At 40.6% G+C, this 24,666-nt stretch overlaps 1 protein-coding gene across 1 annotated transcript in view; it reads right to left on the bottom strand.

The window, feature by feature from the left end:
* The window catches only part of TTC29 (tetratricopeptide repeat domain 29), a 592,695-nt gene that overhangs the window by 456,278 nt on the left and 111,751 nt on the right, over window positions 1–24,666 (bottom strand). The window contains exon 5 of the mRNA XM_037162386.2: window positions 14,600–14,790. The gene's annotated coding sequence lies outside the window, so the exon portion shown is untranslated. The remainder of the gene's footprint in view (window positions 1–14,599; window positions 14,791–24,666) is intronic.

The raw sequence follows: 24,666 nt of genomic DNA on the forward strand, positions 1-24,666 counted from the left end.
AGTGTCTGAATGAATGAATGAATGAATGAATGAAGGAGTGAATGAGTGGTTTTTGTAAAAGTTGTAGCAAAGCCATTCATACTAAACATACCCAGGAGTCAATGACCAATTAGCAGACTTCTGCAGCATAAGGGAAAAACTTTGGGAACCAGGTCCTATCTTTTAGAGATCTTTCTATTTAGCCTAACTCTAACTAAAAATACTTCTGTTTTACTTAATAATACATATAGACAGTTACTAATCAAAAAAATGTCAATCCATTTAAAGACGATTAGCATTTTTGTCAAAAATCAGTGCCATTTAAATTATTACGTTCATCTACATAATATACTTTACTACTTCATGGAGAGGAAAATGTAATGATATATGTTTTATCTAAAATTCCTATTCACATGTGTTAAAAATGAATAAGAAGTAATCATCTAAAACTTAAAATTCATCTTTATTCAGAGTTTAAAACATTCAGGATTTAGTAAGCAACACTTAATAGTAATAACAGTGATAAATAAAAAAGAAATAACTTTCCCCAATTACATGTCGTCCCACGTAGGGAAATTTGACAAATGGCCTCATAGAAAAAGTTTAGCCAGGACATGGATTAACGAAACATGTTGCATTTTGCTTCACAGAACGGATTTCTCCAGCTTCAATGTGCCTTGTGTCCCCATTTATAAATTAATGCCATAACCTGCCCCTAAGCCAACATTCAGATAAATGAGGTAATTTGCCGACTCAGACTGACCTGCCTTCACCCTTAGCCTTTGGCAAGCAAAAATCTCAGTGTGCTGACTGACCACAGTCACCCCTAATCTGGAACGTGCATGGCTGGGTTTTTGTTGCCTCAAAATTGTACTGCCAAGTGACACAGTGAACTTCCCCCTCACCACCAAGATCCTCTATGTCTATTTCCCTCAAATGTTCAACCAACACACACACATTTTAAGACTGGGTCAGGCCCTGGTCGGTGTAGCTCAGTTGGTTGGAGCACCATCCTGTACACCAAAAGTGTGGGGGTTCAATTCTGATCAGGGCACGCAGGTTGTGGGGTTCGGTCCCCAGTTGGGGTGTGCATGAGAGACAACCAATCAATGCTTTTCTCTCACACTGATGTTTCACGCTTTCTCTCTCTTCCCCTCTCTCTAAAATCAATTAAACATATTTTTAAAAAAGACTGGGTCAATGTCATATTAATCTATCAACATATCAGACAGGGCCTATTTAGGCTATAATGAGATTCTTACCCCATGTAAGCCCATAATGAGTCTTTTGTTTTCTATAGGCTAAAAGAGAATCCAGTTGATATATGCTTGTCTGGCAGTTTATATAAAGTTAAAAACTAAAAAGGGGAACCAAAGAACCAAAACCTTTGGAACTGCTTTTGGCTCTAGTCTAGGGAGAATTTCTAAGGTATTAACTTCTATTGTTGACTAGTCTTTAAAGAGACAGAACAAAAACTTTTCTGAAAGTAGAATCAACATTCTTGGATAGATAACCTCTTACTTGGACGGTAACCTCTGTCACTAAGGTTAACAAAAATGTGGAAGTTCCCAGTTACCACTTTAATAGAAATGCATTAACAGAACATAGTTCAAGTGTGTAATTGCTTTGCCATTAAACTTTCCCTTTATTAATGTCAGAACGCAGAGTTTACTGCAGGTTCGTGTTTCTGAAGAGGGAGAGAACATACAGGGAAAGGGGGAGAACTACTCTGCAATAGATGAATACCCAGGCGAAAAGTTTCATTATTACACTTTTAAATTATTTTTTAAAGGACGAGCTCAGGGTCTAAAGTTAGAAGCATACATAGCTTACAGGGTTAATATACAAAATCTTTTTAATATTTCATAAAAGTTTGGATTTGGGAATTAATCCAAGTTCACTTAACTTAGTGCTAAGAAAAGAAGAGTGTAACCGCCAGCCGTCCTCGCTCACCCCCACTGACAGGCCAACTTCGTCACCAGCCGTCCTGCAAATGCCCATTAATTTACATCACTGCTCATTGTGTTCTGGTTTTGGGCGGCACCCGGGCTCGGAAGGAGTGGGCAAGAGAGAGAGAGTGTGTGTGTGTGTGTGTGTGTGTGTGTTGGTGGGGATTTGCTCTGTCTTGAATTCAGTGTGGCTGAGCAATAAGACAGGAGTGTCTGTGCCCCGACTGCGTTTTCCTATGGGGAGAACTTCCACTTGACCTAGAAAAAATGCATTTGGCTTCTTGCCACCTCTTTACATGTATGTGTGTCTGTGTTTAAATACAAAATCGACACTGCTTCTCAGGAAAGCACTCTGCTACGTCTCATGGTTTTTACTGACCAAGTTCATTTTTACTTTTAATTGTAAGCTATTATAAACAAAGTAAAGTGCATAAAACAAATTTGCAGCTGAACAAATTATTCTATAGCAACACCTGTATACCTACCATTCGGGTGAAAAAAAAATACCATTTCAAATCAATTCCATCATTCACATAAATGAAACAAACTACATGAAATTCATGTAACATAAAATTAACCTTTTTAAAGTATCATTTGATAAATTCACAATTGGTGCAACCTCCAAATCCATCTACTTCTCATAAATTCTTACCCCCAAATAAAACCCTGTGCCCATTAAGTACTTGCTCCCCACTCTCTCCTTCCCCCCACCCCAGGCTTTGGAAGACCACCAAATCTGCCTTCTGTCTCTACACATTTACTTCTTCTGCATATTTCATATAAATGGAATCATACATGTATGATTCTGTAAACATATGAATGTAAGACATTTGCGTCTGGTTTATCTCACTTATCTTTCAAAACATTAGTTTTGAAGACATTAGTTTTCAAAGTTCATCCATATTGTAGAACACATAAGTACCTAATTCCTTTCTATGGATGAACAATATTCCATAGTATGTATATACCATAATTTGTATATACATACTATACAGTTGATGTATACTATCCATCAACTGATGGACATTTGGGTTATTTCCATCATTAAGCTACTGCAAATTGTGTTGCTATGAACACTTATATACAAGTTTTTGTTTGAGTAACAGTTTTCAATTCTTTTGGCTGTACAACTGAGAGAAAGATTGCTGGGTTATATGGCAATTCTCTGTTTAACTTTCTGAGAAACTACCAGACTATTTTCCACAACATTTTAACCATTTTACATTCCCACCAGCAACGTAAAAGGCTTACAATTTCTTCACATTCTTGTCAACACTTGTTATTGTCCATTTTGGTTTTTGTTTTTAATTAGAGTTATTTAAATGGGTGTGAAGGGATACCGGTATCTCACTGTGGGCTTTCCACTGTTTTCACATCAAACTTGAGCACAGAGAAATCCATCAACTAATTTCTCTAATGAACAATTTTGGATGACATCTTGGTGTGGAGCTCCCCACCCATCTGCCAAGCATGTGCCATTTTATAACATTTAACAGCACAATAATAAAAATAATAATAGCTAACACACAGTGCTTATTGCTTTATAAGTATTATTGTTAAGACTCATTTAACCCTCACAACAATTCCATGAGGTAGGTATTATTGTGAGTTCCACTTTACAGATGAGGAACTGAGGCACTAAGATCTCAGGTGATTTGTTCAAGGTCTAAAACCAGTAAAAACTGGAGATGCAATTCACACCCAGCCACTCTGTACAGAGTTCATTTTTTTCCTTTGGTTACCAGATATATCCCAAAGTCTTTGAAGCCTGTAAGCCTTATAAATATAAAGCTGATGTCTTCAACTGGTGGGGGAAAAAACATGAGTTTAAAAAAAATTTTTTTTAAGAATTAGTTAACAGATTCATGAACCATTGCTAAGGATGTGAGCAAGAAATAGCATGAAATGACACAAAATAACTCAGAAGGTTACATAATGTTCTCAAATCCCTGAGAGGGTCCAGAGAGCCCCACAACCTTTGCCCTGCTCGTGTTTTTCATTCCAGCCCAGAGTGACCAGTATCTGGGCGGTATCCTTGGTCTGTGGCCATCCTATCAGGTAAAAGTTAACAGGGCTACCGCCACAGAAAAGTCTATGTTGCCCAGAAAAGATGAAAACAAACATCTGGTAAGCCCCTACTATGTGCCAGACAGAGAAGCAGCAATGGGCAAGAGAAGGGTCCAGGAGTAGTGAGACAAGGTGTGATGCTCAACTTCAACACTCACCAGCTAAGCTCAGGCAAGTTACTGAACCATCTGCACCTCACTTTGCTTATCTGCGAAATCTAATGGTCCAGTCTCTCTCCCAAAGACTGCAGTGAGAACGGCATTGCACAACACTGGTCAAGTGCCTTGCACGTAGCCTACAACAGAGTCACTGCTCAGTGACTATAAGCTATTAATAGCAGCCCTGCTGTTATTATTGTTCCATTACCTCACAGTCTCTTCTTAGGCGAAGTCTGAAAAAACTCAGAATGGGAAGAGCTCCCCAAGCCCTCTCAGATTTGCCGGCTCTTCCCAGGTTAGTCCCAAGGGCTTCAGGGGATAAGCCCTTCCTTTCACCTAGAAGTGTCCCCGAGGAAGCATTTGAATGTTCTGCAGGATTCAGTGCATTGCTCTGAACCTCAGTAATGTCTGCTTGGTAGTTACCAAAACATGAGGCTCTGTAGTTGTTTCTAAGGGGGCCTGTGAGAACAGGATCCAATGTCACATGAGAACTTGGGCCACTCACTGAAACAAAAAGTGCCATTTCAACTGGTGCCCACGTCAGGATGGTACTAAAATAAAGCATCACCAACGCATTGCTGGAATAACCGATTACCTCCTGCTAAGAGTTTACGTTGCTACTGAATGGATGAAAATTCTTGTTTTAAATGTTTCCTCGAGGATGGGTCAGTTGAAAACTTTTGCCCATTTTTAGAACAAAATTGGAATTGGCCTTTTATGGCAATTCAAAAGCAGGCAGATAGTATCTGCAATTATTTGCTTTTTTGCATTTATGGAATTGCTTCTTCCCCCAAAGCAGGTGGCCTGAAGCAAATCTGTGCCAGCTGTTTCCAGAATAATCCAAGTTTGAACATTCACTCCCCACACACACTCTCCAAGGAAAAAGTCCAACGGGAACTAAACAGAAACAGGCAATGCAAAAAAACAGGCCTCTGACGCATGCGCCGCGCCCACGGCGATCCAGACTTCTGTCCTCCCTTTCACTCAGTGAAATGGACAGGTTTTTGCTCCTGCTGGACTTTTGAATACTTTCTGAGACATTTATACTGTTGTGCAATGGAAACTTTACAGCTTTATGAAAACTGCCTCTTCCTGGTCACAGTGACATCCTGCTCCCCAGGCCCTCTTGGCATCTCTTCGGCTTCTCTGCCTCTGCCTCCTTCACGGCTCATCTTCCCTTGCCCAGCCTGCCTGCCCTGGGGCTGCTCCATAGGATGCCCGCCTCCAGGCCCTTATCCCCTCACTATGGGACATAGAACCCCACGGCACACAGAGCCCATGACTGCGGGAAGTGGGCCGAACGATGATTTCAGTTAGACAGCATCCTAAAACAGTGCCTTAATTTTTAAACAACATATAATTTCATGTAATCACAAAAGCATTTACATGCCTAAAATAAGACCAGTTAAGGTAATTCCTCTAGATAATAACCTTTTCACAAGAAGGGAGAAAGATAGGCATGTTGGACATTGCTGGTGGGAAAAGTACGTTGATGTCACTTTCCTGAAAGCGACTGAGCAATAATGATCAAAAGGTCTTTACATTTGTTCATACACTTTGATGCAACAATTCTATTACCACATAATGACTAGGAATATGTGCTAATATTCATTTTAAACAATGCTCAATTAAAATGCATTTAAAGCAGCTAAAAATTGAAAGCAATCTAAATAGTTCAATGGCATTTTTAATCTCCAAAATATATTCATATATATATATATATATATATACCCACACACAGAAAAACAAGAGGGAAAAACTGGAGAGAAGTCATACCCACTGTTGAAGGTGAATATTTCTTGGTGTGACATACAAATGACTAACATGTTATACTTCGGGCTTTTCTGTGTTTTCAAAATGTACTCAAATAGCCCAGATACTTTTATAAAGAGGAAAAACCATTTTTTGAGGAAATAATATTAATAAATATAACACATTAACCATTCTTCTCGAATACTGACTTGCAACTCCTGTAAGGAAGATCCACACACTGAGACTATTTGAAATAGAGTATTTTCCAGAAGGAGATACATTTTATCCCATAGGCTTTAAATGCTGTTTGGAGCCAGTCCGGGGACAAACATCTGAGTGGACATGTCTCACTTCTTACAAGTCTGTGTAGGGAAGGGAACAGCACCTGGCTGACTTGGGAGCTGTCGCGGTGGTAGCTGAGCTCTCTCGGGTACAGTGCGATACACAGTGAAAGGACAGAAGCAGTGCCGTTGGAACCAGCGGGCCTCGGGGAAGTGACTCAGCATCCTCAAACCTCAGGGGTTTGTTTTCTTTTTAATTTAGGAAATAAAAATAACTCTTCACACAGTGTGGATGAAGATTACAGTTGATTCTTATTATTCATGGATTTCATATTTGTTGAGTTTTTGCATCTGCTAAAATTTGTAGTCTCAAAATCAATACTCACAGACCTCCTGTAGTCATTTGCTAATATGTTCAGAGCAGTGAATTTGAGGTGCTACCCACACATTCTCAGCAAAGGCTGAATGACTGACACCCTGCCTCTCTCATACTGTGCACAAGTGCCCTTCTCACAATCCATTTAACACCACACTTTCACATTTTTTTTCACTTTTTGCTGGTGATGCTGCTGTTTAAAAAGGCGGCCTGCTAGCACAGCATTGCAGTGCTGTGTGGTGTCCCACAGAGCAAAAAGGCTGTGCTGTGCCTTACGGAGAAAATACAGACGTCAGAGGAGTTTTATCCAGGCATGAGTTACAGTGCTGTTGGCTGTGAGTTCAACGCTAATGAATCAACAATATATATTTAAAAGGAGTCTTTAAACAGAGATACACATAAAACAAGAATGCATATTCATTAGTTGACAAAAATGTGACTCGAAGCTCAAAGGAACCAAACTCTGTATTTCACCTAGGAGCAGTGGTCCAGTGTTTGCTGATTCACTGTCCACAGCAACGTTATGGACCATGACTGCCTTGAAAAATGAGAATAGATCATACATACAACCCCTTTGTGCTTTGCAAATGTCACAGATGAGCTAGGTGTAACAAGCCCAGAATGAAGAAAGTAGGGTAATGTCTGGTGAATACACTTAATGTTGCCTTATGAAGAAAATCAGGTGTCATAACACACCTATTTTTAATCCAACATTTGGTTATGTTTTCTGAAAAGTCATAAGCCTGATGGCTTTAAAACTCTTCTTCGCCTCGGCTACATTTGTTTGCAATAGAAGTTAACCCTGTTTGTCACAGGTCTGCTGCCCTTTAATAAACAAACATCCTTCTAAAGCAGGGCATCCAAAATAACGTCAAAACTATGGTTTGGGGCTAAAAAGTAATTACTGATTCTCTTTAAGGAGAGCTCTGCATCCATTTAGACATATATATGTTTGTGTAAATATATATATATATACAGCATTGTGTGTGTACATGTAATATATATATTTATAGCATTTCCAACCAAATCCAACTTTATCTTGTCTGGGTCCAGTGTTAAACATTACAGGAAGCTGGTAACTCTCTATACTATTTTGAAGCTCTTCTCTCAATCTAAAATTAGAATTTTAAAAAGAGAGAGGGAGAGGAGGAGACAATAAGGGAGGAAAGAGATGGCCCATCCTGCACTCAAAGTACAAATACTGAATAGAAGCCAGGCTGTGGGGAGAGGGAGACAAGTAGCCACTTGGGGTGGCTGGGCAAATGTCTTGCAGTCTATATGGCCTATCGTTGTCTTTAAAAATTGACATGACCCTGACCAGTGTGGCTCAGTTGGTCAGGTGTTGTTCTGCAAAGAGAAACTTCACCAGTTCAATTCCCAGTCAGGGCACTTGCCTGGGTTATAGGTTCAATCCCCAGTCAGTACGCATAGAGGAGGCAACCAATCCATGTTTCTCTTATATTGATGTTCCTCTCCCTCTCTTTCAACTTCCCTTCCCCTTCCCTAAAGAAAAAGTAAGTAAAATCTTAAAAAGAAAGAACATTTAGAAACTGACATAAAGTTGACCTTTAACAGCACTCCATGGCTGGGGGCTGGCGGGGGGACTCTCCTCAGAGCCTTTAAATTTTTGTCTCTGAGAAGATTTCTCCAGGCACTCTGAGTACTGAGCACACTTTCTGGGGTGAAATGGTCCATACAGAAGAGGGACCTAGAGGGCTGGAGCTCTGCAAACACAGAGCCCATTTGGGAAACTGTACTTCACCTGAAAGGTTCACATAAGGGGATATGCATGGCCTGACAGTGTTTTCTCCAGCATGAACTCTGTGTCTGAGGGACAGGTATCTATCTTCAATTGTCCTGCTAGCAAAACGTAGGCCCAAGGAACCTTCAAGTTCCTTTGAAAGTCTGCTGCTGTTTAAGACTTTGTCTTTGTGTGACCACTAGAAATTGCAATGGGCATGATCTGAACAGAGGGCTGGGAGCTACTTATTCCCTTCCTAAAAATACATCAAAGCTGGAATCTATCAATCTAAAATATCGAGAAATGTATTTTATTCTTCATAAGTTCCTTGAACCAGTCTTTCCTTGACAGATGCTGGTGAGTGTCACTGAGGACTGACTGTCCTTTACAGCTTGAGGACTTGGGAAAAGTCTACATGACCATAATCCATACCTATCCAAGAAATATGAGGCCTCGGAGCTAAATACCAAGATCAGTCTATTAAATGCCAAAAGTACTGGCCTCAGCATGTCACTGAGTCATACTTTCTAATCCCAGAAAACCCCAAAGGTCCTAAATCCTGAGTTCTGCTTGGGAGAAACGCTCTAATCCTGGGACAGGGGCCCAGATGACCCAGGTGTGGTGCCAATGAGATGGCATAGAGCACCAATACAATAGCAGTAGTAATAGCAACGATAAAAAGAAATGCTAACATTTATTGCGCATTCACTATGTTCCAGGCGCTGTGTTACGCGCTAGCAGTGTATTCTCTTTTGTAATCCTCTCCACAACCCACATGTGATTATTATCCACCATTTGTGTGATAAAACAGCTAGGGCTTTGTGAGGTTAAGTAACGTGCCAGAGCATTCAGGGCTGGTAAATGCAGGAAATGAACCAAATTTCCCTGACTCCGGAGCCTCCCAGTTTAACCATGACACCGTGTTCTCAGAACATCTCCCCAGTTTCTGTACTGACATGGCTTCTATGAGATGCTTTCTGACAGAGTAGAGTCAAATGCTCAGAAACCACTCTGGTCCTCTTCCACTCTCTCCGCCTCCCTATATATACAGCTTGCTTAGTTCCCTAATGCCAAACACATGCTCTACACAGAAAGACGACCACATGAACACACAGCAAGAAGGCTGCCTTCTGCAAACCAAGGAGAGAGGCCTCCACATAAAACCAAATCTGCTGACACCTTGATCTCAGACTCTGGTCTGCATATCTGTGTGGACACATAAATTTCTGTAGTTTAAACTGCCCAGTGTCTGGTATTTTGTTACGGCAGCCCTAACAGACTAATATACCTCCCTTTCCTGAGGTGGTTTGACTCTGACGCTTCATCTTGACTGTGGGTCAAACTTAGTGATTTGCCTCCAAAGGATAGAGTAAGGGACATGAGACATTGCCTTCACAGTGCAGAAACCTGGCAAACACCACCGGAACAAAGTGACCGAGGCTAATGTCACCAGGGCTAAGTCATGCTGGCAGCATGTGCCACCTGACGGGGTGGATGAGAAAGGCATTTCACTTCCAAGGTATTTGTCCCAAATACCCTTCACCCCAGATGAACCATGAAAATGTCAGACAAACCCCAAGTGAGAGATATTACACAAAATATGTGACCAGTACTCCTCAAAACTGTCAAGGTTATGAAAAACAAAGATGAAAAACTGTCACATAAGCCAAAGACTAAGGAAATAGGATGATTAAATGCAATGTGGTAACTTCGACTAGATCCTAGAACAGGATAAGGACATTAGTGGGAAAACCAGTGAATCCAACTAAAGTCTGAACTTTACTTAACAGTGATATCCTAATATAGGTTTCTTGGTTATGACAAACATCCCACAGTAATACAAATTGTGACCTGGGGTGTGCCGGAACCTTCTGTACTATCTCTGCAACTTCTCTGTAAACCTAAAATTATCTCAAAATAAACATTTGTTTTCTTTCAGATGGGCAAGGAAAATGAATAGGCCAATCACTAAAGAAGTGTATATGGTCAAAAATCTATGGGAATGATATAACAGAAATATAAGTGATAACAGTAAATCATTTTTCACACCTTAGAGTGACAGTGGTTGTCAAAAGTGATAATACCTGATGTTTTTAAAATGGTACGGGAGAATAAGTAATTTGCCAATGGTATCTAATGTCTTTTCCAAGTATATACCTCAATTCATTTCCTAAAGAAATTAGCAAGTCCTCAATGTAATAACTAATAATTATTGAAAACTTCTAATGTTCCCGGCACTGCGAAAAATAGTACATATGCAGCAGATCATTTGATTTTGATGATAATTCTATGAGGTAGATATAATTGTTACCATCTAGATTTTAAGGATGAAAAACCTAAATTGTAATACTTAAAATACAACTGGCATGTTTATTATGGTAATGACCTCCACCAGTGAATCATGCCCCCCCCCCGTATCTACGCCCTAGCGTAATCCTCTCCTGCAGTGACTCTGGGTTTAACCACATCTGCGTGACCCATGGACACAGACAACAGTGTGGTGACAGCCAGAGGGAAGGCACAGGGGCTGTGTGGAGGTGGGCAAAGGGGGGAAATGGAGACATCTGGAATAGTGTCAATAATAAAAATAAAAATAAAAAACTTAATGTAATTGCAAAAAAAATAACTCCTAAGACTCAAGGTCAGTCAACAGTCAGCACTGTGCACCAGACAGGGGAGAGACGAACCGGTCAGCTTGCTCTAAGGTGCTTCACAAGACACCCGCTGTGGTGTCGGAAAAGCTTAGCAGGGACTTCTGCCAAGATGGAGGCATAGGTGGAAATATTGTGCCTTCTCGCACAACCAAGTTTAAAAGCAAAAAAGTTTTAGCAACAAAAACGCAGCCAAACCACAGGAAATTGAACTATATGGAAGTCTGACAACAACGAACCATTCAGCCAGACCGGTAAGAGGGACAGAGCCAGCAGCCAAGCGGGGTCAGGCAGGAAAAAGGCCCCCCCGACCCAGGTGTGCAGGCAGCTGAGGGCAGATCCCAGGTGTGGGGTTTCCAGGGGTAGACTCAGTGAGGGCACAAGGCGGCAGGCTGACCAGCGAAGGAGCGAACAGTGAGACAGATTGCGCAGGTCCCAGCAGTGGGAAGCAGCAGAGGGGACGACTATTGCTCCCTCTCTGACCCCACCCCCACAAACAAGGGACCTGGGTGGCTCTGCCCTGGTGAACACCTAAGGTGCCTCTCCTTATACCTTGTAACAGGCAGGAACAGATCAAAACATGGCTCAAGAACAACTCAGAGCCCCAGAGCCAATAAATCTAAGCCATGAAGAAATAGCCAAACTTTCAGATGCACTGTTCAAAACACTGGTGATCAGGATGCTCACAGAACTGGTTGATTTTAGTCACAAATTAGAGGAACATATGAAGGCTAAACCAATTGAAATGAAGGGAAATGCATAGGAAACCAATAGTAAGGAAACTGGGACTCAAATCAAGGGAGTGGACCAGAAGGAAGAAAAAAATGACCAAACAAAAATATGAAGAATCAAGAATTTAAAAAAATGAGGAGAGGCTTAGAAACCTCCGGGACATCTTTAAACATTCCAACATCCGAATTATAGGGGTACCAGAAGGGGAAGAGGAACAATCACGAGTGGAAAACTTATTTGAGCAAATAATAAAAGAGAACTTCCCCAATCTGGCAAAGGAAATAGACTTCCAGGAAATCCAGAAAGCTCAGAGAGTCCCAAAGAAGTTGGACCCAAGAAGGAACACACCAAGGCACATCATCATTACATTAGCCAAGATTAAAATGAAGGAGAGAATCCTAGAAGCAGCAAGAGATAAGGGGACAGTCACCTACAAATGACTTCCCATCAGACTGTCAGTGGATTTCTCAAAAGAGATCTTACAGGCAAGAAGGGGCTGGAAAGAGGTATTCCAAGTCATGAAAACCCAAGACCTGCAACCAAGATTGCTCTCTCCAGCAAAGCTTTCATTTAGAATGGAAGGGCAGATAAAGTGCTTCTCAGATAAGATCAAATTCAAGGAGTTCATCATCACCAAGCCCTTATTATATGAAATGTTAAAGGGAATTATCTAAGAAAAAGAAGACAAAAAAGATGAACAGTGAAAGGACAGCAAACTCACAGTTATTAAGAACCACACCTAAAACAAAAGCAAACTAAGAGGACAGCTAGATCGGGAGCAGAACCATAGAAATGAAGATCACATGGAGGGTTAGCAACAGGGGAGTGGGAGGAGGAGAAGGGGGGAGAAGGTACAGAGACTAAGTAGCATAGACGGTAGGTAGAAAATAGACAGGGGGAGGGCAAGAATAGTATGGGAAATATAGAATCTAAAGAACTTGAGACACGTGTTCATGAACTAAAGGGGGGAATGGTGAGGGAGGGGGTGTGCAGGGTGGAGGGAAATGAAGGGGGGAATAGGACAACTGTAATGGCATAATCAATAAAATATATTTTTAAAAAAAGCTTAGCAGTTCAAGACTGTTTTTAGAACCTAATAAACTTGTGGCCATGGATTGTGGACTAAAAGACCTTGGTGAACAGGTCACAGCAGTTATCTGACTTTTCAATCACACTAGTTACCAATGACTACAAGGGATAAAGGTTTCATTTTAAATCAAGTAAATGTTACATTTACTGCCTCCGGTCTCTATTATATACTATAATTCTTTTATTGTTGTTCAAGTACAGTTGTCTGCATTTTCCCCAACCTCTCCCCGCCACCCCAGCCATGCCCCACCTCCCTCCTCTGATTCCACGCCCGCTTGGTTTTGTCCATGTGTCCTTTACAGTTCATTGTTCCTGAAACCCTTCACCCTTACTTCCCCAAATAATAATAGAGCAGTGCTTGGTATGTGGTAATCATAAACACATATACCATTTAACATTCACCATGTCTAATGCTATTAATAAGATGTAGTTTATTTGAAAATGAACAGAAAACCAATGCAGGTATTGATTTGTACATTGTAGAGCTGTTTTATCAGTGACATAAGGTTTCACATGGCACAACTAGACACTTAGTCAGGAGCAATGTCTTTTCACTGTAAGAAATCTCCCACTCTAAGAGGGCAAGAAAAAAAGGAGAAGTTTGTGAGCAGGTGTAGCATCTTGAAAAATCAAAATCATGTATAGTTTCTAGTACTTTCCCCTAAAAAGGTCATGCCGTAACCAGGTTTGGAGATCCTGACCCCCGGAACTGAGGCTGGAGGTATTCAGGGAGAGTACTCAGATCTCCCCCGCCTCCCTCTGTGAACCGAGACTGTATGGTTTATGTCAGTAATCCTCAAACTTCAATGAGCTCGTACACTGACATCATGTTACAACGCAGATTCTGGTTCAGTAGGTCTAGGAAGGGGCCTGAGAGTCCACACATGTAAGAAGCTCATAGATGACACTGATACTGCTGGGCTTTCAGTCACAAGTAGTAAGGATTTTCACTATATGTTATATAGTTCAGTTGATTTATAAAGAGACATTTGCTTTTACTTGTTATAATGGCTGATTTTGTGTCAGTTTGACTGGACTAAGGAATGTCCAGATAGCTCATAAAACATTATTTCTGAATGTCTGTAGAGACTTTTCTAGAAGAGATTTTCATCTGAATCAACAGAGGAAAGAAGACCACCCTCATCACTACAGGTGGGCATCACCTGATTTCTCAGAGGCCTGAATAGAACAAAAGAGACGGGAAAAGGGCAAACTTGCACTCTCCGCTTAACCTAGGACATCCATCTTCTCCTGCCCCCGGGCATCAGCAGCCCTGGCTCTCAGGTTTTCAGACTCAGGTGGGCCTACACCATCAGTCTCCCGATCTGAGGGCCTTTGGGCCTGGGGTGGATTACCCCAGCACCTTCCCTGGTTCTCCAGCCTGCAGACAGCAGGTCACGAGACCGCTCAGCCCCTGTAACCACGTGAGACAATTTCTGTAATAATTTCCTTTGGGGTTTTTGCTGTGCATTATGGTAACTTATAGTTATCACATGGCTTTTTAAACTCTTTAAATTAAATAAAAATTTAATTTTAATTCCTCAGCTACATTAGCTGTACTTTAAAGGCTCAATAGCCTCGTGAGGCATATTAGACAGCATAGGAGAAGATTTCCATTATCATAGAAAGTTCCATTGATCAGTGCCAAACTGAAGACTGTTCTGTTACCAAATGAAAATGAGAAGAATATAAGGTTTACTCTAAAACAAATCAAAACATAAAATCGAGACCTGTCACCTGTAAAATTCCAGTCATTTTTGCTCAGAAAAACAACAAACATAGGTCAAGACAACATGATACCACCAAGAAAGGAAGCTGACATACCTTCTTCTCAGGGACGTGCCGTGCAGCCCAGCCTGGAGTGCGAGGTGGCAGGCGTGGGCTGAGAGACAGAGACCGGGAGCGCTGAATGGCTGAGGCTAAATCCAGTGGGCCCCGCGCTCTTCGTGCTTCACTGTACCGCCGTGTTCACTACCCTTTATCCCATCAGTCGGTCTCCTGGCCTGATGGGGAAACTAATACAAGTGAGAAAGAAGTTTAGCTGATGGTGTGGAGTGCACTTTTATGTTCTATCTGGAATACTCAACTCTGACTATTCAATACAAGTAACAACAAACAAACAAACAAAAAGAGTATTTATTAGTTAGGAAGTTAGGTTCTCCAGAGAAAACAGAGCTAGTAGGATAGGTAGATAGATAGATATAATTTCAGTGATATATATGTAAGATGAAGGGGGACCACAAAAAAAACGGAATTTATTAAAAAATCATATATTTATTCTTATATGTTTAAACTTTAGTCACCTTCAGAGTACTCTCCATTTGATGCAATACACTTACTGAGACAGTTTTTCCACTGCTCAAAACAGTTTTTGAACTTGTCGATTTTTGTGCTTTTAGTGTTTCTGCTATTTTTCATTTCACCTCTTCCACATCAGCAAAATATTCTCCTTTGAAGATTTTTTTTATCCAGGGAAACAATACCAAAAAAAGTCACTCAAAGTGAGATCCAGTGACTAGGAAGGGTGGAACATAGGGTTCGTGCTGTTTTTGGTCAAAAACTGCTGAACACTCAGCGTGGTGCAGGCAGGTGGCTTGTAAATTGCCCGTCATGAAATGGGCAAACACATTGAAAGTCTTCAAAAAAATTAAGGGAAGCGAAACACAGCCTCTCACCACAATGCCAGCTGGTCCACTGATACAGATGGGTTCCCAGAACTCTGAGCTGTACCACAAGGGGCCCACCCTCCAGAAAATAATTTCAGTTTTTTGATGCCCACCCCCCGTAGACAGAGAGGCGGGGCGGAGGGAGAGATTTTAAGGAACTGGCTCCTGTGATTGTGAGGGCTGGCAGGTCTGAACACACCAGCGGAAAACTCGGGGGAGAACTGGCACTGCAGTTTTGAGTCTGAAGACAGTCTGAAGGCAAAATTCCTTCTTTCCTGGAAGACCTCGGGCTTTCCTCTTAAGGCCTTCGGCTGATTGGATGAGGTCCACTCACATTATGCAGCATAATCTGCTTTAGTCAAAGTCTACTGACTTAAATGTTAATCTCACTTAAAAAAATACCTTCACAGAAATATGTAGCCTAGTGTTTGACCAGACAAGCGGGCACCATAGCCTGGCGAAGCTGACACAGAAAATTAACCATCCCTGCAGGACAGAGGTTGTGAAATCTTTAGTGCCAGATCCCCAGCATGTGGGGCCTCTTGACCAGCTCCCTTTCTTGTTCCTCAAACCCCCAGTGACACCAGTGGACACTGCAATGACAGTGATGCTGTCATTACAGCATGTAATGAAGGCGGACTTAACTGTGGTGGCCACCTGTCACCTGACTGACATTGGTTTGTGACTCTCTGTCGAGAGTTTCCATGAGCTTTCACAAGGGGACATCTGATGTCAACACCAAGATTGCTCTAGGCCAAGGGCATAGCAGCGAGTGCCAGCCTTTCTCTTTGCTTCTGACTCCCCCCTGCCAAAGCACACCCAACTCTGAAAATTGGAATTACATTTTGCTGATTATATGACCAGTTGGGAAATATGAAAAATACAGGAAATGTTTGTCAACGACTCTGGGCATCTCAAAACATCACCCCGGCTGGAGGGGGAGGAGCTTTTACTAAAAGAGCCCTTCACGGCCTCTAAGCCCAACCTGATTTTCCCCTGGGCTGGGTGTATAGAAGAGAATTTGCTTCCTAGAAAAAAATAATTCTTTCACACCATGTTCTTTGTGTTCTATGAGAGATAAGATTACACTTCCACTAACATGCTCCTTCTGTCTTTAGTCCTAATTTTACATTCACAATTGATGAATATATAGCCCGCAGTGGTGTTATCTCAGTGACAAGAGGGAATTCAGTTCTACATCTATAGAAATCCTTCCTCTCCATAATAATATTAAATATTCAGACAGTACTTTTCTGGGCTGGATTCCTTTACCACATTTTAAAATGTAATCATAAACTTTGTGAATCACAGGCACTAATATCCAACTGCAACTTTTTGTTTTGCTTTGTCACGGTCCTTGGGAAGCTCTTTCTAAACGTTCAGTCAGAGAATGCGTCCCACTTGTGAGGTTACAAGCCACATTTTTGGCATGTGTTTATTTCACAAGACATCACTAAACTCCATGATTACCAGTTACTCTCAACTGTTAATGAGAAAAGAGTTTCAAAAGTATAGTTACTTAAACCATGAAAGCATTGGTTTATTTCCATTCTTGACGCAGACTTTGAAAGATTCCATGAACCAGATCCTATCATAATAGGGTATCATAGGAAGTATGAGAATGATATATAATGAAGGTGACTCAGTTTCCAATAGTCAATGTCAATTCAGGAAATGAAACCAGTAAATTCATTCACAGGGGGTGAAAACACAGGTTGAGAATATGCCCCTCTACAGCTTGGCCTGCTATCCACACTTTCACATTCTAGACTCATCGGCTACGTTCACCTACTCTATCTCGCATCTGCCCCTTCTCAGGTTCATCCCTCAGATGAATCCAGCCCATTCCCCTTTTTGGACCCATCAAAGTCCTATCTGCTAGGTACTCACTACTCAAATCCCATAAGCCTCCTCAGAGCAAATCACTTAGAATTAATTATTCTCCTCTGTCGTTCAAATACATTGTCTTTACCAGATTAGAGCCTTTATCACATTTCGAATTGGGGTTACTTATGTGTCTCTCACAATTTGTGAGCTCTGACTCAAAAATTTACTGTATGTCCTTTTTCTTTCTCTCCCAGCACCTAACACACCGTCTGCCCAAATGTTTAAAATGGAGTGGGATGGAAAGGAATGAAAGCAACTGCCATGAAGGGCAGGTTCACAGGCTCAAGTTAAGCTGTAAATACAGGTCTTAGGAAGGCCCAGTGATTCTGTAATGCAGCACAAGGTCTTTAGGACACAGAAACTCAAAGACAGAAGAAAATGTCCTTAAAGAAAGGACATTTCTCTACACAGAGAAGTAGAGGAGGATGCAGGTGGCGGGGGTCAGGTAAAGAGACACTTTAGCGAGGACCAGGGTATACTCACTATCCTAGAATTGCCTCTCATTTCCTGTACTTGCAAGAAGATTCTCCCAATTCTATAAATAGAGCTTCCCTAGCCAAGTGCGGTGGTAAACTATGACTATTTCTGAGCACATGCTATAGTAAATAATAATTCATGTTTAAGACTCTTCCATACACATTACCACACTCTGCTTTTGTGTACCCTGTAAGGTAGCATGGTAGGGATTTTTTTTCTTTCTATTTTATAGATAAAGAGAGAGAATGTCAGACATTAAGTACTTTCACTAAGGTCACACAGGCAGTTTATGGCAGAGCTGGAACTGTACCTCAGGTCTTTTTGATTCCTGTTTCAGGAGTGGAGGTACGAACTACACTCCCACTTTAGTAGGAGTAAGGATTCCAAACCTTGAACACTGCTTACTATTTCTCCTGTAAACACTGTGGAGTTGGGAAGGGCAGTGAGAAGCCAGGTGTGGAAGCAGGGAATGCTCAGGCGAAGCAAGGAGTGGGGCAGGTGGGGAGACTGAGCCCCGAGCGTTGCCTTTATCATGTCAGGAAGTTTTGACTTCTGTTGAGCCTTTTCCTCTAGAAGCAGAAACTTTGTCTCTTAAGACAAAGCCTCCAAAGTAATTACAAGTACCCACATGGAACGAAAGGACTCTCTGCTGGTGTGCAGTCATCAGAGAACTCCTGGGAACCCATCAGGAGCCACTGCTCCAGCCAGGGCAGAGAAGGGGCTGAGCGTTTCTTGGAAAAAAAAAGTCGGGGTTCTTTGAGTTCTCAAAACATGCGATCTTGAGACATTTGATCCTGAGGTACAGTGCAAGTACCTCCTTGACTTGAACATCCTTGACTAAAGTCCTGGATGTTCAGCCACAGGCAGCAGCCACTTTTCATGGACAAGACTTGCTGACAAGTTCACCTAATTCAGTGTTGTAACATTTTATGGGAATTATCCGAATACTATGGCCACACAGTCCTGATAGGTTGGGTAAGAAAGATGCTCCAAAATGCAAGGCAAGGTTGGTCATAAAATCTTTTTTGACTCTCTAGTATTTGTTACAAAAAAGGGAAGGAGACATATATATTAAGCCAACATGTAACACATGTAAATTATACATCTGATAACAAGAGGGGAAATGCATGCTGTTCCTACATAAGATTTTATAGTGCTGAGTAGGTCCTCCACGTGAGTAGCTGTAGGAAAGTAGAAGACCAGAGATAAACTGAAAGAAGAATCCCAGAGATCCCTAAGGCTGAGAAGGAAAAGAGGAAAGCAAACCAAAATGATGGAAAGAGATGACTAAAAACTGAGAGAGACAGAAAAAGATTAAGGCTCTGCAAATATGAATATCTGCTCATCATAAAAAGATTTTGACTTTTTAACCTAGGTTTCAATAATAACATTTCATAAATTTACTTTAAACATTATCCCATTTTGCTTTGGTAGATTTAAAGTACACAAAAAGAACTTAGCTTTTTTAATCAAAAATATTAAAATATATAATTTATGGAGGTGGTGGGACTGTGAACAATTTTTAAGTTTATATAAGTTTAATATTGTTTGGAACATGTATGTGTGAATACATACAAGATCTGCCCAGAAAAAGTCCAGCCATTGCTAATACAACAAGAACAGTTTGCACAACATCAATGTAACCTGGTAGCCAAGTAGAATAGACTGGAATTCGCATGCATGAACAATGGTGACTTTACTGTACTAATCAGTGGGGGGTGGAAGACGCTGTGGAGTGAGTGAGCATGTGTACTGTGTGGCTGTCATAGTCAAAATGACTGAGCAAGCACAGCAAGGAATCTACATCCGATTTTGCGTTAAGCTTGGACATTCCTCCCTGGAAACTATTCAGATGCTTCAGAAGGCCACGGCTGTAGACAAGATGAAGATGGTAATGGCAGCTTTATCACAACAACATTCCTGCTCATGCATCACATCTCATGCAGAGTATTTTGGTGAAACATCACATCACCACAATGACTCAGTCCCCCTACAGCACAGATTTAGCACCCTATGACTTCTGGCTTTTCCCAAAACTAAAACTACCATTGAAAGGGAAGACATTTCAGACTGTTGATAAGATTTAGGAAAATACAATGGGGCAGCTGATGGAGATTGGGAGAACTGTGTGAGGTCCCAAGGTGCCTACTTTGAATGGGACTGAGGCATTATTGTCCTGTGTACAATGTTTCTTGTATCTTCTTCAATAAATGCCTCTATTTTTCATAGTACATGGCTGGATACTTTCTGGACAGACCTTGTATGTCTATGTGTGTGCAGTGTATATGTGTGTGGGTATGTGTAATATATGTGTGTGTGTAATATATACACTTACGTATTTAGAGAATAAAACTATATATGTACATATATAGTATGTGTCTATGTATATGTATATATGTATGTAAACATGTACTTTTCTTTAAGAACACTGGCAAAGACCATGAGATCTTAAGCAGGTTGTGAACTTTGGGTTCACTAGCACACATAGAATAATATTTTAGCTAAAAAACCAAATTGTTAAGAAGAATAAATGGCTAGGTTACTGTTGGTCCAAAATGACAGTTACAGGAAAATGCACCACCCCCCACAGGTGACAGCCACAAGGAATAGAAGCAGGAAAGAGATTGGCCCTTCAATTTGGAAGAGGGGCCTTTGGAAAGCTGTGGGCCATAGCTAATAAAAAGAGCCAAAGAGAACATATTGAACTACGTCCTTTCAGATAAAACCAAACTACTTCCTTCTGATTAAGAGGAAGAAATTAAAGACTTTGTTACTTCTGTACAGCATGTATGTGTGATGAGTGTGCTAATACCAAATTAAATCAGATTCATAATTATTGTTAGATAAGTAGAATCTAGAGGCAACTTTTTGACCCTGGGGAAAAAAACCAAACCAAAATCAATTGTATTTTATTTTAAAAAGTAAATCCATTATTATTTATTTATTATTACTTCTTGCCTATTTAAAAGAACGTGGAGGGTTGGAAACTTGATACAGCCTTTGGTTAAAGTCTGGCATAAATGCTGTTGAAATAGAAATTAAAACCAGAAAAGAAGAAACAAATATACTAAGCACAAGGATAATTCAGTTACTGTGATTGAGGTCTAGGCTTGGCCCCGAGCTTCTTGGCAGTCAAGACCAAAAGGAAAACACAGTGAGTTACATAATGCCAATGAAATAGAGCACACAAATGCTTCAAGGGGGAGAACCTTTCTTCTGCTAATAAATTTTCCAGAAATCATTCATCATTAGGTTAAACAATAATTGACAACAGTTGAGGTCTTGGAAGGAGCTTGCATTTGTATTTCTTGAAAAAGTGTTCTTTTTTATCTTGTCATAAATGTACTATTTGCTCTTACTTATGAAAGGTTAATTTGTATGCTAATGATGTTAAAATTGTATTGTTGTAGAAAAGTGTAAAGACCATGGACAACACATTAGAGTCTTACTCTCAGATATTCATGTGCAAACTTTACCATTTTAATCAAAGCCAGATGCCAGGCCACGGTGATTTTCATCTCAAATCTACTATAGGATATAATAAACTACCTCTGTCTTCATGAAAAAGTGAGCATTCTCCAGAGTTTTAATGTCCGTGGGAATTTAAGATAGCTTGGACGTTTATATGAGGATATTTTATTATAGTTCAAAGTGTTTCGGAGTGCAGTAAGTTTATTTCCATTTTAATGTCAGAGTAGGGGGATGGGTGGATTCTCCTTCCTTAGGATGTTGCCGAGAAGTCTCTCTGTAGAAGTGTTAACATGGGTACATGGGAAAAGGTCACGGGAAAGATTAAGAAGTGAAGATAAAGGCTTATACCAAGAGACAAAAAGAGGTGGGGTAATGCAGTTACCAAAGGAAAGAGGGCTAACAGACACTCATGAAGAATATGAGAAAGAGGTACAAGTGAATTTTCAAGGAAAAGGTGAATTTTAGAAAGAAATTATCAAAAATTGCTAGAAATTCTATTTTAAAACTAGAGCTGAAGAACAAATGGGAAGAACTCACAGAGACTACAGAAATTCTGTAGCTCAAAGGGGTCACTTAGAGTCTAAGATGCGCAGTTCTAGAATGTGTAATATATGAAGTTTATGCCATGAAAGAGCAGGAATAATTACACCCACATGAGGATTTAAAGCCTGTGGCTATCACTGTCATAGCCAAACAAAGTGGAAAGAACAGAGTTAGATATTATAGGAGATTTGGTAGAGAAGCAAGGGGGAAAAGAGAGATGATGAAAAGTAGCAGCATCGATAGGAAAAGCATGGATTTGGAGTTGGACTTAACTTGGATGTGAATCTCTTTTCACCACTCACTGGTTCTGTGATATGGGACTAATTACAGAACTTCTCTAAGTCTCACTTTCTTCATTCATAAAGTAAGCATAACAGTAAAATTATGAGGAGAGGTAAATAAAATAATACTGAAAACACCTAGCCCGGTGCCTTCCACAAAGATTATTAATGCATTTATTGGGATGGGGTGGGGGAAATAGAGAGTAAAAGAGGGAAAAAGAAAGGAAGGACAGAAGGAAGGGAGGAGGGATAGAGGGAAGGAAGGAAGGAAGGAAGGAAGGAAGGAAGGAAGGAAGGAAGGAAGGAAGGAAGGAAGGAAGGAAGGGTAGGGAAGGTGACAGGGCTTTACTTAGGGAGCCTGCAAGAAGATTCAGACAATCGAACAGAATAGTGGAGGAAGCCTATGCTGTTTTTTCTATTGCATGTCTTAGAGCAGAAATGCCTCTTAGAGATTATTGAATTCAACTACAATTTTATAGATAGTTAAACTGATGCCCAAAATGGTACTATTCAAGGTCACACTGAAAGTTGGCAATAAGTAAAAAATCTATTATGGTTATTTCATAAAAGAAAATTAATTTCAGGCAAGGTTGGATGATTTCCTTATGGCCATCAGTGGTGGGGGGGACAGGGGGTGGATGGGTGGTGAGCACTAGCCTTGGCTGGCTTAAATTACAAAAACTCAATACCTGAATTTTTTACTTGATTTTGGCCTAGTCACTTGAAGACTCTCTTCTAAATTTAATGAATAGTGTCTCATATTCTATTTAAATATATTAACCTAAAGAATCTGTTGAACATTTTATTCATTATAAGACTGCTAAGACTGAGCATGTACCTCTTTGGAGGAAATAGTTACTACCTCTCTGTTACTTTAACCACCATCTCTGAAGACACTTTGGTCCCAACATGTCAGTTTAATAACAGAATCATTGGTTCTTGGCAGCCAGTGCTTCCTGATACCTTTCCCCTTATTCTAGCCAAATCCTGGCAACCACAATGACAGAGATACTTTCTGACTCCCTGCAGCCTCATTGTTGTTTTCACAGTATAGCCAGAAAGAGTATTTCTCAAAGAAAAAAAAAAGATTTCTTTTTTTCTGAGGAAAAAAATGTTTCAGCCAGTGAGGCCTATTGCTGAATGTTTATAGAGAGTGTAATAATATATCTCAGTTCTTTCTTTGTATTAAAGTCCAAATCACAAAAAAATACTTGGAATGAGATTTTGTTTATGTTTGTGTTTTTACATCAGCCTATGTCACAAGATCTACTCAGGCGGACTTCATCTTGGGACATGGCAGAGGTACTTAGTCCTACTACTTAATCAGATAACTTGATTCCTGCCTTTCAAGTAGAAACCCAAAGGAGGCCCAAGGAAAATAAGAGTTCATCTGAGTCCTGAAGAATGGAAAGGAGTTCACTAAACGCAGTGGTGGGAAAAGGTTATGGGCAAAAGTGAAGAGGTGGAAAAAATCACAGTTTGCCTACAGTGGAGAAAAAGATTGCAAAGATTAGCTATTGGGAACAACAAAACCACTGAGACTTTAAAAGTAAAAAATGAACAAGTCATAATGCCATTTTAGGAAGATAAATCAGATAATAATATGTAAGATGGATTCAAAAAGCTAGAGGGCCAATTAGCAGACCCCCGAGATAAGTGAGGTGACTCACATGAAGACCTGAACCAGCAGTAACGCGAAGAGCTGAATGAGAAATGTTACATACGTGGCAGCTGAACGAGCCTGGGGAGTCAGAAAAAATGAAGAATCAAAGTGGCACTGAACTAAACCCGGACAAGTAAGAGTAAGATATCATTACTGAGAGAAATTGGAGAGTTGATTTTACACAGACAATGATGAATTAATCGATAATCTTCCCAAAGTCACTGGTTCTCCTACACGAATGATTCTTCACTGCATTACTTCAGTCTCCAGCAATCCAGGTTTGTATTTCCCAAGGTTTAGTCCTTGACTTTCTCTTTTTCTTTCCTATTCTTTACCCCACAAACAGTACATTCATCCCCATAGCCTCAACGTTGATATGTTTGTTCGTATTCCTCAGTTCCTATCTACATGCAGCCTTAGCTTAGTCCTAAGTTCAGTCTCCACGCCAGCATGCTAAGGCTCCCACTTGGAGACGCATCCACCATCTCAAGCTAATGTGTTCCGAAGTAAGTGAAGTAATGGCACACAACCAAGGTTTGTTTTTGGTGAAAAAACAAACCTTTGCTTTCAACCCATATGGTCGATAGATCTTAATCCCTCTTATACTTTGGAATCAACTAGGAAGCATTTGAAATTCACACATAGCTGGTCCATAGCCCAGAACCTCTAGGAAAGGGCAAATATGTATGTTTGAAAACCTTCACAGGTCTTCCTATTGTGAAATGAGGGTTGAAAACTACTAACCAATGATAAGATTGATCAGTGGACCTATAACCCCAAATCTGGAACAAAGAAATGGGACAATCAGGAGCTGGAGTTAGGTTATAGAACAAAGCTCAGTGTCTTGAATGAAACAGCCCCAGCAAACATGTAGAAGGGTTTGGGTAACAAAGATTAGAAATG

Source organism: Artibeus jamaicensis, unplaced genomic scaffold (genome assembly GCF_021234435.1).
Source record: "Artibeus jamaicensis isolate MK-2021 breed Jamaican fruit bat unplaced genomic scaffold, CSHL_Jam_final scaffold_537, whole genome shotgun sequence".
NCBI classification, from domain to species: Eukaryota; Metazoa; Chordata; class Mammalia; order Chiroptera; family Phyllostomidae; genus Artibeus; species Artibeus jamaicensis.